The sequence below is a fragment of the Cervus canadensis genome, chromosome X (assembly GCF_019320065.1).
Source record: "Cervus canadensis isolate Bull #8, Minnesota chromosome X, ASM1932006v1, whole genome shotgun sequence".
Lineage (NCBI taxonomy): Eukaryota > Metazoa > Chordata > Mammalia > Artiodactyla > Cervidae > Cervus > Cervus canadensis.
Window position 1 is genome coordinate 45,793,274 of NC_057419.1, and position 13,728 is coordinate 45,807,001.

General features: G+C 36.1%; 2 non-coding genes across 2 annotated transcripts; both read right to left on the bottom strand.

Moving 5' to 3' along the window:
* Positions 1–144: 144 nt before the first annotated feature.
* LOC122436058 lies at positions 145–251 on the bottom strand. Its single transcript, XR_006267831.1, has one exon. It is a non-coding gene; the product is annotated as a U6 spliceosomal RNA (small nuclear RNA).
* Positions 252–5,555: 5,304 nt separating this feature from the next.
* LOC122436111 lies at positions 5,556–5,662 on the bottom strand. Its single transcript, XR_006267882.1, has one exon. It is a non-coding gene; the product is annotated as a U6 spliceosomal RNA (small nuclear RNA).
* Positions 5,663–13,728: the final 8,066 nt, after the last annotated feature.

Genomic DNA, 13,728 nt, shown 5'->3' on the forward strand with positions numbered 1-13,728 from the left:
GTGCAAAAGCTTTTAAGTTTCATTAGGTCCCATTTGTTTATTTTTGCTTTTATTTCCAATATTTTGGGAGGTGGGTCATAGAGGATCCTGCTGTGATTTATGTCGGAGAGTGTTTTGCCTATGTTCTCCTCCAGGAGTTTTATAAAAAATATGGAACGCTTCATGAATTTGCGTGTCATCCTTGCACAGGGGCCATGCTAATCTTCTCTGTTTCGTTCCAATTTTAGTATATGTGCTGCCGAAGCGAGCACTGATGATATTTTCAAAATTTTAATTTCCCACTCTTCTTTACTTGTAGAGAGACATATAGTTAATTTTTGTATTTTTGTCTCATATGTCTTGAAGACTTGCTAATCTCACCTATTAGTTCTAGGGCTTTTTGTAGATTCCTTAGAATGTTTTATGTACATGATCATGTCATATAATTTCAGTTTTATCTTTTACTTTCCAATCTGTATGCCATTTATTTCTTTTCCCTGATTTATTGCGCTGGCTAGTACAATATTAAGTGTAAATAGTGAAGATCAGTGTTTTGGCCCTGTTCCTTGTCTTATTGGGAAAACATTTATTCTTTAACGTTAAATATAATGTTAGCTGTAGATTTAGCATAGACATTCTTTATCAGATTAAGAAAATTGTCTTTTATTCCTAACGTTCTGAATGATCTTATTATGAATGAGTGTTGGATATTATCAAATGTGGGGGGGGTTTGTATTTATATGATCATATAATTTTTTTTTTTTGGCTGGACTATGAAGCTTGCTGTATCTTAGTTGCCCCCTCAGGGATCCAGTCCAGGCCCTGGCAGTGAAGGCACTGATTCCTAACCATTGGACTGCCAGGAAATTCCTATTCAGTTTTTTTTAAACCTGTTAATATGGTCTTTTTATTGGTTGATTTGCAAATGGTAAACCAATCTATATTCCTTGGATAAATACCACTTGGTCAGGTGTAGTATCTTTTTTATATGTTGCTGGATTTGAGTTGCTGTTTTATTCAGAATTTTTGTGTCTATGTTTATGAGGAATACTGGTCTGTAGTTTTATTTTCTTTGTTGTGTTCTTTGGGGGGGCACGTGGATTTTTGAACTTCACTGCAGCATGTGGAATCTTTAGTTGTGGCATGTGAACTGCTAGGTGTGGTATGTGGGATCTAGTTCCCTGACCAAGGATGGAGCCCAGGACCCCTACACTGGGAGTGAGGAGCCTTAGCTGTTAGACCACCAGGGAAGTCCCTGTAGTTTTATTTTCTTATATCAGGATAATGTTAGTCTCATACAATGAGTTGTAAAGTGTTCCTTTCTCTTTTATTTTTTGAAAAGAGTATAGTTGGATTAGTATTATATCTTTCTTATGTGCTTGGTTGAATTCAGTAAAGCCATCGGGGCCTAGAATATTCTTTCTGAAATGGTTATTTGTGAATTCAGTTTTTGTAATTGACATAGGATTTTTCTTCTTTTCTATTTCTTGTTGACTCCATTTTGGTAATTTTTGTCCTTCAAGGAATTTGTTCATTTCATCTAGTTGTTAAACTTATGGTATTAAGTCATTATATAAATATATAGTCTCCATGATCCATATGATGTGTCCTCTTTTATCTCTGATTTTGATAATTTGTGTCTTCTTTCTCTCCTTGATCAGTCTAACTAGAGGTTTATCAACTTTATTGACATTTTCAAAAAACCTACTTTTTGTTTCATTGATTTTCTTTATTGTTTGTCCATTTTCTAGTTTATTGATTTCTGTTCCTATCTTTACTTTTCCCTTTCTTGCAATCTCTTTGGGTCTAACAAGTTCTTTTTCTAGCTTCCTTTTTAAAAATTGAATTATAGTTGATTTTTTTGTTCTAGCTTCTTAAGGTAGAAGCTTAGATTATTAGTTTTAGACAGTTCTTTTATAATATAAATATTTAAAATTATAAAAATTTCCTTGTGATTTCTTTCACTTATGTGTTTTATAGAAGTGTGTGGCTTAATTTCCAAATATTCAGACATTTCCAGATCTTATTGGCTTAATTTAATTCTGGCAATTGTGCGGTAGTTAGTTGAACTATTTCAAACCCTAAAAACTGATGCTGTGCAAGTGCTGCACTCAATATGCCAGCAAATTTGGAAATCTCAGCAGTGGCCACAGGACTGGAAAAGGTCAGTTTTCATTCCAGTCCCAAAGAAAGGCAATGCCAAAGAATGTTCAGACTACCGCACAATCTCATCTCACACACTAGCAAAGTAATGCTCAAAATTCTCCAAGCCAGGCTTCAACAGTACGTGAACCGTGAACTTCCAGATGTTCAAGCTGCATTTAGAAAAGGCAGAGGAACCAGAGATCAAATTGCTAACATCTGTTGTATCATCGAAAAAGCAAGAGAATTCTAGAAAAACATCTATTTCTGCTTTATTGACTATGCCAAAGGCTTTGACTGTGTGGATCACAACAAACAGTGGAAAATTCTGAAAGAGATGGGAATACCAGACCACCTGACCTGCCTCCTGAGAAATCTGTATGCAGGTCAAGAAGCAATAGTTAGAACTGGACGTGGAACAACAGACTGGTTCCAAATCAGGAAAGGAGTACGTCAAAGCTGTATATTGTCACCCTGGTTATATAACTTATATATGCAGAGTACATCATGCGAAATGCTGGGCTGGAAGAAGCACAAGCTGGAATTAAGATTGCCGGGAGAAATATCAGTAACTTCAGATACGCAGATGACACCACCCTTATGGCAGAAAGTGAAGAGGAACTAAAGAGCCTCTTGATGAAATTGAAAGAGGAGAGTGAAAAAGTTGACTTAAAACTCAGCATTCAGAAAACTAAGATCATGGCATCTGGTCCCATCACTTCATGGCAAATAGATGGGGAAACAGTGGAAACAGTGTCAGACTTTATTTTCTTGGGCTCCAAAATCACTGCAGATGGTGACTGCAGCCATGAAATTAAAAGATTCTTGCTCCTTGGAAGAAAAGCTATGGCCAACCTAGACACCATATTGAAAAGCAGAGACGTTACTTTGCCAACAAAGGTCCACCTAGTCAAAGCTGTGGTTTCCAGTGGTCATGTATGGATGTGAGAGTTGGACCATAAAAAAGGCTGAGTGCTGAAGAATTGATGCTTTTGATCTGTGGTGTTGGAGAAGACTCTTGAGAGTGCCTTGGACTGCAAGGAGATCCAACCAGTCCATCCTAAAGGAAATCAGTCCTGAATATTGATTAGAAGGACTGATGCTGAAGCTGAAACTCCAATACTTTGGCAACCTGATGTGAAGACTCATTGGAAAAGACCCTGATGCTGGGAAAGATTGAAGGCAGGAGGAGAAGGGGATGACAGAGGATGAGATGGTTGAATGGCATCACCGACTCGATGGGCATGAGTTTGAATAAGCTCTGGGAGTTTGTGTTGGACAAGAAGCCTGGCGTGCTGCAGTCCATGTGGTCGCAAAGATTTGGACACTACTGAGCGACTGAACTGAACTAAAATGTTTAATTTTTTAAAAGACTTTTTATTTTGTTTTGGGGTATAGCCAATTAACAATATTGTGATAGTTTAGGTGAACAGTGAAGGGACTCGGCCATATATATATACATGTATTCATTCTCCGACAAACCCCCTTCCCATCTAGGCTGCCACATAAAATTGAGCAGAGTTCCATGTACTATACAGTAGGTTCTGGCTGGTCATCCATTTTAAATATAGCGATGTGTACATGTCCATCCCCACCTCTTTAACTATCCCTTCCCCCTTTCCTTTCCCCTGGCAGTTATGTTTGTCCTCTAAGTCTGTGAGTCTCTTATTGTTTTGTAAGTTCATTTGTATCATTTCTTTTTTAGATTCCACGTATAAGAGATGTCATATAGTATTTCTCCTTCTCTGTCTGACTTGAGTCAGTATGACAATCTCTAGACCCATTCATGTTGTATTTTTGCTTTAAATAGTTATCTTGTAAGATAATTGGAAAATTAAGAAAATAACTTTTAATATATTTAACCCCATATATACCATTTCAGCACTCTTCATTCCTTTGTGTAGATCTAAGTTTCATGGTGTTACATGCTTGGAAGAACTTTTAACATTTCTTGTAGTGCATGTGTGCTGGTGCCAAATCCTCTCAGCTTTTGTTAGTCTGAAAACTCTTTTATTCACCTTCATCTTTGAAGGAGATATATTTTCTGAGTAGAGAATCCTAAGTCAACATATCTTTTTTATCTTTCAGCTCTGTAAAGGTCTTCTATGCCTTTCATAGTTTCTAAAGAAAGGTCTACAGTGATTTTTACATTTGTACATCTGTACATAATGTGCCTTTCTTCTCTGGCTGCTTTTAAGATTCTCTCTCTCTAATTTTGAATGATATATACAACTTGATTTAACACTTCATGAGACTTCCCTGGTGGTTCAGTGGTTAAGAACCTGCCTTGCAATGTAAGGGATGTGAGTTCAATCCCTGACTGGGGAACTAAGATCCCACACGCCAAGGAACAACGGAGCCCGCGTGCTACTTCTAGAGAATGATGTTGCCACAAGGGAAGATTTCGTGTGCCACCACTAAGACCTGATGCGGCCAAAAGAAAAATTCTTGAGGTGGAGAGGTGCCGAGATTTTCTCTTGATCTTTGTTTTCTAACATTTTGATTTGGATGTGTCTTCATGTAGTTTTCTTTGTGTTTATCATGTTGGGGCTCCTTGAGCATATAGATACATTTGTTTATAGGATTTTTTTTTAAAGGAAAGAATATTACTTTTTAAAAGATCTTTTTAAGAGAAGTTTTAGGTTAACACTAAAATTGAGAAGGAGATACAGAGATTTCCCATATGCCCTTTGTTCCCATATATGCATAGCCTCTCCCATTATCAACATCATTCATGGGAATGGTACACTTTTTTTTTTTTTAATGAAGATGAGCATACACTGATTCATTATAATCATCCAAAGTCCATAGTTTACGTTAGAGTTCACTCCTGGTGGTGTATATTCAGTGGCTTTGGATAAACGTATAATGACATATATCCACCATTATAATAAACACAAAATATTTTCACTGTCCTAAAAATCTTCTGCGCTCTGTACCATTCATCCCCATCTCCACTCCAACCCCAGCCCCTGCCTGACAACCGTTGATCTTTTCACTATCTCCATGGTGTTACCTTTTCCAGAATGTCATATAGTTGTTGCTGTTGTTTAGTCACTAAGTCATGTCTGTCTCTTTTGCAACCCCATGGACTGTAGCCCGCCAGTCTCCTCTGAGATTTCACAGGCAAGAATACTGGAGTGGGTTGCCATTTCCTTCTTCAGGGGATCTTCCTGACCCAGGGATCGAGCCAGTGTCTCCTGCTTGGCATGCAGATTCTTTACAACTGAGCCACCAGGGAAGCCCTGCCATATAGTTAGAATCAGGCAATATGTAGCAGTCTCAGATTTAACATAGTAATGCACACTTAAGATTCCTCCATATCTTCTCATGGGTCGATAACTCATTTCTTCTTAGCATTGAATAATACTGTAGTCCTTTGTCTGGGTGTACCACAATTTATTTATTCATTCACCTACTAAAATTTAACAGATTTTATTTAAATTTTTTTTTTTTTTTGGCGTGTCATACTTGCGCAGGGGCCATGCTAATCTTCTCTGTATCGTTCCAATTTTAGTATATGTGCTGCTGAAGTGAGCACTAACAGATTTTAAAAATCAATTTTGGAAAAAGGTTGGCCCTTACTTCTTCAAGTATTTTCATGTTCTTTTTCTTTCTCTTCTTCTGGGATTTCAATTGTGTATGTGTTAAACTGCTTGATATTTTCCTATAGATCATTGAGGCTCTGTGGGTTGTTTCTTAGCTGTTTTCTCTTTATCTTCATTTTGATAGTTTCTATTGCTACATCTTTAAGTCCTTTGGTCTTCTGTGTTGTGTAATCTGCTGTTAATCTCATCTAGTGAAATTGTAAATTTAAGTATTGTGTTTTTCATATCTAGAATTTCCATTTATCTTCCATTTCTATTTTCATTCTGTTTATATTTTCTTTTGCTATACTTCCTATTTTTACTTTACTATATGGGGAATACTTACAATAGCTGTTTTATCATTTTTGTCCATTAGCCCTATCATTCTATAATTCTTCTTTCTGTTTCTATTGACTAATTTTTCTCCTTATGGGTCATGTTTTCTATTTCTTTGCATGCTAAGTAATTTATGATTGGATTTCAGGCATTATGAATTTTACATCGTTGAGTCTTAGAATTTGCCACATTACTTTAAATACTATTGGACTTGTTTTGTCAGATAGTTATTTTATTTGTAGGTCAGCTTGATCCCGTCCAGACTTTCTTTTCAGAATTTTTAGGGTTGGTCTAGAATAGCCTTTTCTTTAGGGCTAGATTAGCTATACTCCTAAGGTATGATATTTCTGGAATCAAAGTTTCTCTACTCAGACTGGTAAGAACTTGAAGATCCCTGATCCTGTGTAAACTCTGGAAATTGATTGAATACAACTTTTGGAAGTTCTTTCATCAGAAGTTGTTCTTTGCCCAGCCATATATTGAATAGCATTTCATTCTATGTGCTTGGGATATCAATTCAGCTTTCTGCAACTCTTAGAATTCTGTCTACTGTATCATGGTACATACCCACAAATTTTATTTTGCAGCTTGGTGTCCTGAACAACAGTGAGAATGAAATTGCATATATGTTCTAAACTATTAAGCTCTATTCCAATGGTTTATCCAGTAATAAAGCATTCTGTTTGTTTTGCAGTTTCATTGAAGTCTAATATTCTAAGTATTACTAGACCCAGTTACATAGTATGATGAAAATATGAACACACACATATAATTGGTATCACAATAGATGACTTTATCGGCAAAACTACCTTGAATAATTCAGAATCTCCATTTCACCAATGAGGACACTTGTTAAATTTGTTACTGATGCCCCTTGTTGGAATGGAACAAAGTTTGCAGGCATCTAGAGAGCCTGCCTATCTATAGTTCACTGGTGTGTCAAGAGCATTTCTCTTTGCCTTCTAAGCTTACTAGCTTTTCATTCTAAATGACTGTGATGCTTTTATTGTAAAGTAAAGATAAAATGCTGTGGCAGAGGCAGAACCATTTCTTAGTGTCAAGGATGAGGAAGTCAGTTGAAATTACACATTATAAGATATATTGTATGTCAATAGATAAGAGATTATCTTAAAACAAGTGATAATTAGATTTTTTTCACATTATCTGTGTGGATGACTCTTTTGGTCACGTGTCAGTAAAATTTAGTGATACGTTAAAGATTTTTGCTCTGCTTTATGATAGTGTCATACCTCTGGCACTTTTTTAGGGGAAGGAATTGTAGTTGACTATTTCTAGTCTTGTAATTGATAAAGTACCTGGCTAGACTCATGATTTTAAGTGTAAGGACAGTTGCTGACTTGTTTGCATGTCTTACTTCAAATTTTACAAATGCATATAGATTCCATTGTGAGAAATGTAGAAAAGATCCCGGTTCAACAGAATCATTGCTAATGAAATTATAGCTTTGCATTAAACTGTTAAAAATTCAACTAGAAACAATTTAAATTACTTGCTATTTTGCTGAGTGGAATAGAAGCTTCTCTGAATTGCATTGTTGATGATTACTATCCCTGGATACTATACCAGATGCTCAATAAATATTTTTCTTCTAAGTTGAAAATAATTAAAACTCTTGAGGAAACATCTTTAATGGTTAATAGCATTAGAGAATATCAGGCTGCTGAAAAAATAGATGTTGCCAAAAAAATCAGTATATTTAATAGCATTAAATCACAATGATCCTTCTGAAATTATGATGTTTTGCTTTAGATTTGAAGTTTGCTTGTGTTGTATTTTTTGTATGTTTTCTCCAAAAAGACTGCAATGATGTGATGATTCTGGAGTAAAAATACCTGGGTTCAAAATTCTGATTCCACTACGTATTAGTTATGGCACCTTGAGCAAGTCACATAATCCCTCTATATTTCAGTTTTCTCATCTTAACCTCTATACCTGCACCAGCAGCATTAGCCACCACTTGGGAACTTTGAAAAAGTGCAAATTCTTGGCCCCAGCCTAGGCATACCAAATCAGAACATCAGGAGGTGGGGCCCAGCACTCCGCTTTAATGAGCTCCCTCTTCTGATAAACACTAAAGTTTGAGAAGCAGTGTTCTAAGCCCTGTAATACCTTCCGTGGTTTCTACTAATCTCTTGTGATGGTGAGTGATTATGGTTAATCTGTTTCTTGGCATTGTCCTTAAAAGTTGAAATCTTAAGCCTCCATTAAATTTGTCTATTGCCAATGAAAAACTGAGGGATTAGAGATATTTAAACAAAACTTCAATCAGACTAAATTTCAGAGGAAGCACAGAAGACCCTCCAGTAAGGGTCATTTTTTTTAACAGTGTAGTTGCTTCAGTGTCCAGCCTGTCTGGTGTTGAGCAATGAGATGAGACAGACTGGGAGGGGACAGGCTGAACCTTGGCCCTTGTGTCCTAGTTCCAGGCGCAAAGACAAAATTCGTTCCAGCAGGTCTAACGCAGCACGGAAGTCATAATGGTAAGTTTTATTTGTTTCCCCCTGTCAGTCTCTTTAGTATTATTACCATTATGAGAGTCTGACAAGGAAAAACAAATAAAATGGTAAGCATGGGAGGACCAAACATGGGAACAGAGGAATGAGGTTTCTCAACCAGAGGGCAGAACTTGGTGACCAAGGCTCTAGAGGAAGGCAGTGTTCTGAGACTGAGGCAGGCAGGCCAACAGGGAGTCTATTTAAGGGACATCTGCTAGCAGATGCAAAGGCTTCAGTTCCTGGAACTGGTACTGACAAAAGCCTGACAGGATGCAGTCCTATGGAGGGCATATTATCAACAGTGAGGGTTGGATCTCCGGGACAAGGAAAGTGACCACATGTCGGGAACAGCGAGTGCATTGCCTTACTGGTCCTCATGTAAGAGTCAAATAACAGTTGGGTCAACTTGGTGCTTGGGGTCTTCTGTCACTTTTTTTTTTTTTTGCCACGCTGTGCGGTATGTGGAACTTCCCTGACCAGGGATCCAACCTCTGGTACCTTGCAGTGGAGCCCCGAGTCTTAACCACTAGACCACCAGGGGCATCCTTCTATCACCTCTTTATCCAAGGCGGTGTTTGGTCCTAGGGCTGGAGTCAGGCCGAGCCTGTGTATGGGTCAAAGTGGATGGAGCTGTGGGAAGAGGTGGGCTATCAGCTGGGTCACACATAACCTAGAGAAGTGACTCTGGTGAAGAAATTTTCCAGCCAACAAGAAGCAAAAGGGTGGCAACATGGCCAAATGGTCAGACTCCACTATCTATTGGCAACTGTGCTTTAAAAGGAAATAGACAAGTACAGATGTACATATTGTCTTTTCAAACATTTAAACATTTTGAATAAGTAATGGATTCACATAGTTCTGCATTCAAAGTGTAAAAGAGTCTGTAATGCAAAGTCTCCTTTACATATCTGCACTCCCCAGACATCTAGCTTTCTTCTCAACAACAATATTATTTGCTTTTTGTGTGTATATATATCTATATATATGTAATATAGATATATATTTCTTTATGTTTACATATTTTCTCTTTGGTGTTTGAATTTGTATATATAATGTTCCCCTTTTCCCTAAGTGGTAGCATACTATATTCTTTTGTTCCTTACTTTTTTCCATTAACAATATATCTTGAATATATTTCCAAATCACTACAAAGAAGGCCTCTTCATTTTTTTTTCACAGATGCATGGTATTCCATGGATGTACCATGATTTATGTAACTTAGCCTCCCACTGATGGGTATTTAGGTTGTTTTTAATCCTTGCTCTTCGAAATAATCTTGTACATACATTGTTTTGCATGTGTAAATATTTCTGTAGGATGAATCTCTAGAACTAGAATTGATGGATCAAAAGATGTATGCATTTGTAATTTTGATAAATTTTACAAAATTAACCTCTAGGGTTATACCAGTTTATATGTCCATAGCGTTTTAAGAGAATAACCAGCAACTATTTGCACTGTGGAAAAAGTTGATGTTATGACTACACAAAAATATTTCATGGAAATAGTTCCTACAAGTGTAGGTCACCAGGTATGGCAGAGTGAAGCTGATTATTCCTTCCATGAAACTGTGGAAAGCTGCCACTTTATTTAGGGAGACTCATTAAGCAAGTAATGTTCATTATTTGAAAAGCTGAAATGTGAAACATAATCCCACTACAATAACCAAAATAAAGATGATGCTTTATAGTTTATGAAGTGTTTTTCCACACAGTTTTTAAAATGTTCTCTGAACCTAAAATCTAGGTTTAAAGTGATATACTAAATTTTAAGAACTTTGCCTCAGATATACTACAAAAGTCAAAAGAGAACTAGAGCAAGAAGTCACTTGTCAAACTGATACATGTTCCTCATGTCCGCAGGCCTAGTTCTGGACTTTAAAGTGGTTAGTTTTCTCTCTAGGAGTGTTTGGAACTCTGGGTGGCTCTTGAGTACAAGCCCGTGTATTAAAAATGAATGACAGCACCATATTATCATGGCTGATTCCTGCTTTAATCATTCCTGTAAAACCTTTTTGCATTCCAAGACAATGAAAAATGCAAAAAGCTGTTATAAACGGCTGAGTCAAGATCTAATTCTCCAGTGTGTTTATTCTTATTGAGTAAATTCTACATAACCCATTGGCAAAGGAGATGGGATAACATATTCTGGCAGAAATGAAAATTACTGACAAACAGCTCATGGTGCTAGTTACAAAGGCACGACAAGAATCTTTCTATGGAATCTTTTATCCACCCATATAGTTAGCGTAGGTCACGTGACCATCTTTGCAGCTTGTGGGAGAGGGACAGAATTTGCTTGTGCAGTGCAGCAAGCCTTGAAGAGGTTTATTTTATCCTCTGCAAAGTCCATGGTCATGAGAATTGTGAAAAGCTTAACAGCAGGAGACAGTTCTATTCATTTGGAAAATAACCAAAGCCCTCTTTTCACTGGTATATTGTCCACAGATATCTCAGAAAATGATAGATTGATAAGTCAATCAAATAATCATAGCACTACAAAAGGTATGTTTTTAAAGACCATTTTAATAGAAGAGTCTCATATCTGAATTTATAATACTGGTTATCTAGACAGCCTTCCATTTACACCCTTTGCTGGTGTTGGTCTCTTCATTGTTTTTCCTCAGCAGCTGTGGCTAAGAGCTCACCAACAATTTACAATTAAGAACCAGTCATCCACCTCGCTAGTTCTAGAAGATGAAGTGAGTGAAATTCTCTAGAACCGGGCTTCTCAAATTTGAATGTGCAAATTAACTACCTAGGGAGATCTTGTTAAAATGCAGAGTTTGATTCAATAGATCTGTTAGAAATGCTGACTTTGCTGCTGATCTGAGGATCACACTTAAAAGTAGCACTGCTGCTTTATAAAAATCTTTGACAACTATGACTCAAAATACAATTGCCATAAGGAAAAAAACAGATAAATGTGGCGACATTAACATAACTGTTGTTGACATAGAAAACAAACTTATAGTCACCAAAGGGGACAGGGTGGGAGGGGACGGGGGGAGCTACATTAGGAGTTTGGGATTAACATATACACATTACTATATATGGGCTTCCCTGGTAACCGAAGAACCCACCTCCCAATGCAGGAGCCACAGGAGACATGGGTTTGATCCCTGGGTCGGGAAGATTCCCTGGAGAAGGAAATGGCAACCACTCTAGTATTCCTGCTGGGATAATCCCATGGACAGAGGAGCCTGGCGGGTGACAGCCCATGAGGTCGCAAAGAGTCAGACACGACTGAGCATGCAAGCAGATAGAGACTACTATATATAAAGTAGGTAAGCGATAGGGATCTACTGTTTAGCACAGGGAACTCTACTCCATATCTTGTAATAACCTATGATGGAAAAGAATATGAAAAAGAATGCATATATATGCATAACTGAATCACTTTGTTGTACACTTAAAACTAACACATTGTAAGTTAACTACACTTCAATAAAAATATAACTGTTGCATGCAAAACCAACAACCAACCCCCAAACAGCTTAGAAAGAATAAAAACATAAATGACAAAGTGGGAAAAAATATTTGCAAATTAGAGCACAGATAAAGGGGGAATATTCCTAATGTATGATAAACGTTTAAAAATAGGGAAGAAAAAGACAATTCTAGAAAGCAAGCTAAAGATAAAAATGATCAATTTAAGAAAAACAAGTGCAAATGTCTCTTTACCATATGGAAAGAGCTTGGTCTTGCTCATTATAGAAATGCAAATTAAAACTACATTGAGGTATCCTTTCTCTCCTACCAGGTTAGCAAAAATCCAAAAGTTTGACATTTTCTTTTGATATTCTCTCTTATATGAATCTATCCCAAGGGTATACTATAAAAAAATGAAAACACAGATATTTATTGCAACATTAATTATAATAGCAAGAAACTGGAAACAATGCAAATGACTATTGGGAGCCTCGATGAATAAATTCTGATACATCTACACAATGAATACTAATTTTTTTGGCTGCACTGCCTGGCATGCAGGATCTTAGTTCCATGACCAAGGATGGGATGAAACCATGCCCGCTGCAGTGGAAGCTCGGAGTCTTAACCACCAAACCGCCAGGGAAGTCCCCAACTATGAATACTATTTAAATATGGGAGAAAACAAAGAATATCTTTATGCATTGCTATAACATATTCTCCAGTGTTTAATGTTAAATAAAAAGAAAGTAAAGTGGAAAAATAAAAGAACATAGTTTATCATAGTTTATCTTAGAAAGGGGGAAGAATGCAAATATGAATGTACCTATGTTTTTCTTTCCCTCCACCCCAACCCCCTTCCCGAACAGGACCTATATTTTTAAGAGACAATGTAAAGGATAGATCATAAAATAAATAAACTGTTACCTATGGAAGGAAGAAGGAAATAGTGGAGAGATAGAACCTAGATTTTTTTCTGAAGATACTTTGAATTAGAGATGTAACTTTAGAACCATGTCAATACTTTACATAATTATAAAGCAAAATTAAATTAAAAAATTTTTAAATGTGATATCTAAAAATCCAAAGCAACATGAAATAAATGGATCTATGTACTAAGTTAATGCCTTAATCAGGTGGAGACAAATGCTTTCAAGTGAACTTCAAAAGATAGTAAATTTGACTCTAAGTTTCTAATGGGCTATACCCTAATAAAAAGGAAATACATTAAAAAAATCTTAAACTGAAAGTTATATATATTTTTATAGTAAAAATGTATATTTAAAATAATATATGTTTTTTCTGATAATACTATATATTTGTATATTATAGTTATTAAATATTTAATTTAAAATTTTTATTGTATTTGCTTATAACTATTTATTAAATTTAAATATATATTAAATATGTTATATATATTTAGTAGTATAAGACTTATAATTAAATGTTGTAATATTAGGAACCAAGATTTTCAGCATAGAAGAGAAAAAGTATATTTAATAAAATCAAGGTCTTTATTTTTAAAATTATTTTTTAAAAGATATTACATAGTACTGAGTATATTCCCCATACTGTATATTTCATACCTGTGATTCATTTATTTTGCAACTAGGAATTTGTACCTTTTAGTGTCCCTCACCTGTTTCTTTTTTCTCCTCACCACCTCTGGCAATCACCTGTTCTCTGTATCTATAACTCTGCTTCTATTTTGCTATATTTGTTAATTTGTTTTGTTTT